Here is a 2,984-nt window from a genome sequence, read left to right as displayed (position 1 = left end):
CAAAGGTCGTCACTTGTATGTTGAACTACAAACTTGTCATCTGGAATTCTTTCACAGTTTTTTGCAGATAGTGTTATTTACCATAAAGTAATTCAGAGTTATTCATACCAGAGTAACCAGAGAGGATCATATATTTTTAAATATATAACTTTCTACAGGACTGAATGTAATATCTTTATGTAAAAGTCCAGAGCCTCTGGGGAGTATCCGAGTATTTATAACATTACACAAACCAAAAGTCTCCATCACAGTGTTGATGAAATCCTGGGTTTATCCATCTTCTGGGGCGGGCCTACAGAGGAGTTCAGAAGATTTCCCTGTGAGGGAGCTGCTGGTGAATATCATGAGTCCTGCTTGATCAATGCGATGAGCTTCAGTGTTCCTGTTGTTTCTTAAACGATGCCTCTCTCAGTGGGTCAACAGAACATCTGGCACAGGACAGCTGTGATGAAAGAAAAGTTTCTCCAAACCTCTGGACCCAGGAAACCCAGCTTGGTCCTGATGGTCTCCCTCACTAGTTTCTCCCCAGGGTGAATGTAGCTGTTGATAAAATATGGATTCTATCATGAAATGAAAAGAACAAATTACACTACACTACTGAAACGTTCTGCTGATGTTTTTAAAGTTTCCATGTTACCAGGCTGTAGAGGGCTCTGAAGATTTAAACAGTTTTAGATCCATCACACTCACAGTCTTATGTTAAAATCTCAAAGGACAGCATGATATTTTTGATATTAACAGCAACGCTGGGCCTCTGTAAAGTGTGCAGCTGATCTCATCGCTGTCTAAGAATGGATAAAAAAAAAACCTAAGAAGTGCTGAATCCTTCAATAACACAGACTATTAGAGTAACAGGTGTGTAGCATCGCTAACTAGCTAGAAAAAAGCCTCCAACACAGTGTGTATGCTAGCGGCTAATCTAGTGAACGAATTAACAACAGAGTGATTTTAGAACTATAAGACGATAAGCTGTGTGTGTTTTTTATAACAGTGACATGGTTGTATTTACCTTAATTAAACGAGTCGTCAGTCACGATAAACCAGCAAAAAAACTCCAGCCGGGCTACGTAAAAAGTGTAGAGGGGGTGTGTTGCGGTCACGTCCAGCGGGTGTGTGGGCGGGAGCGTTACACAGTCGCTCCACCTCAAGTCACTACTGCGCAGACTCTGGCTCCAAATTTGCAAGATGGCAGCCTCCACAAGTCGGGATATTTTGGCTTCATTTTTGCACAATGGGAGGAGGCGGTGTCGCGTCGTCCATCTTTTATACAGTAATTGATTTAAACACAGAGTGTTGATCTTCCTTCAGCCCGAAGATCAAAGAATTGGGGTATATAACTCTGCCCTAAGTGAAAGAGTTGAAGTATCGTGGGGTCTTGCTCACAAGTGACGAGAGAAGGGAGCAGGAGATCGACAGACGGACCCTCACCTATGATCATGAGATGTGGGTAGTGGCCAAAAGAACAAGATCACGGATACAAGTGGTGGAAATGGGCTTCCTCCAAAGGGCAGCTGACTAACTCCAGACACGAGTGTGATGTTGCCTGGATTCCAGCTAGTGATGGGATTTCCGTCTCTTTTTAGAGAACCTGCTCTTTCGGCTCGGCTCACTAAAAAGAGCAGGCTCTTTCAGCTCCCAACCGGCTCTTCAGGTTGTTTTGTTGCTTTAATTAATTTATTATTAACAACACTATAAAATTCTGCACAAAAAGAATTACTGGTATCGGATAAAACCTGAACGATACCCATCCCTACCCACGGCTCGCATCGTTCACTTCAAAGAGTCGGCTCCAAGAGTCGTTTCATTCGCGACCGACACATCACTAATTCCAGCTGCTGCAGGTGGACAGGACGAGAGAGAGCAGTAAAAGGAAAGGAGGGGGTCTTGTAGTGTTTGTGAACGACAGATGGTGTAACCCTGGGTACATCACTGTGAAAGAACAACTATGCAACAGAGACATTGAGCTGTTGGCCATTAGCATGCATACATACTACCTCGCCTTGTCCCTGTGTACAAGCCCTTAGTGCGCAGGGAGCCACCAGCCACCCACACAGTGCAGAGATCATCGGAGGAGAGTGAGGAGGCTCTTAGGGACTGTTTTGAGTCTACTGTGTGGGAGGTGATCTGTGACCACCACGGAGGGGACATCAACAGCCTTGTGCCCTGCATTACAGACTGTGTGGATAACGCCATACCCATTGTTTCTCCAACAGTAAACCGTGGATTACCCTAGAAATAAAAGCTGTCCTCAAGCAGAAGAGGAGGGCATTCAAATCTAGAGACAAGAAGGAGTTGAAAAAGGTGCAGAGGGCTGAGAGGACTGATAAGGAATGAGAAGGACAGCTACAGGCAGAAAATGGAGAACCAGCTTCAGCAGAACAATGTTAGCGAAGTCTGGAGAGGTCTTAGAACCATCTCGTGCCACAAAGACCAGAAGTCTCTGCCCGGGGGTGATTTAAGGTGAGCAAATTAACTGAATCATTTGATTCATCCAGGATGCAGTCTCCAACATTGGCTGCAGACTCACCCACCCCGACTGCTACTGTTCCACCCCTGACACCTCAGTCACTTTACACTTCCTCTGCTCACCCTGCTCACTACTCTCCACCAACAACAACAGCCTCCAATAGAGCTTTGGAATTGACATAACGGTGCAATGTATTGTAGGATCGCAGCGCCATATTTGCAGACCACGAATCAAAACAAACTGTGTTGGAAGGAAGATTGCAACGAACCATGCTTAAAACCAGCACAAAAGAAAAAGGATGGTATAGAGACAGATTGCATCCGGATGCAAAGAGACAGTACTTTCAAAAAAAAGAGTGCATCGGAAATGTGGACCCGTATGAAATATGGCCGTGGAGTAGAAATCCCGAGGACCTATTGCCATTGACTTACCCTGATATACAGGGTGGGCCATTTATAAACTTGTAAATAACTCATGAAAGAATAAAGTTACGTTGAAACCAAGCACACCATTGTTG

Source organism: Haplochromis burtoni, unplaced genomic scaffold, assembly GCF_018398535.1.
Source record: "Haplochromis burtoni strain Fernald_Lab_line unplaced genomic scaffold, NCSU_Asbu1 Contig_759, whole genome shotgun sequence".
NCBI classification, from domain to species: Eukaryota; Metazoa; Chordata; class Actinopteri; order Cichliformes; family Cichlidae; genus Haplochromis; species Haplochromis burtoni.
Note: the sequence above shows the minus strand (reverse complement) of the source record.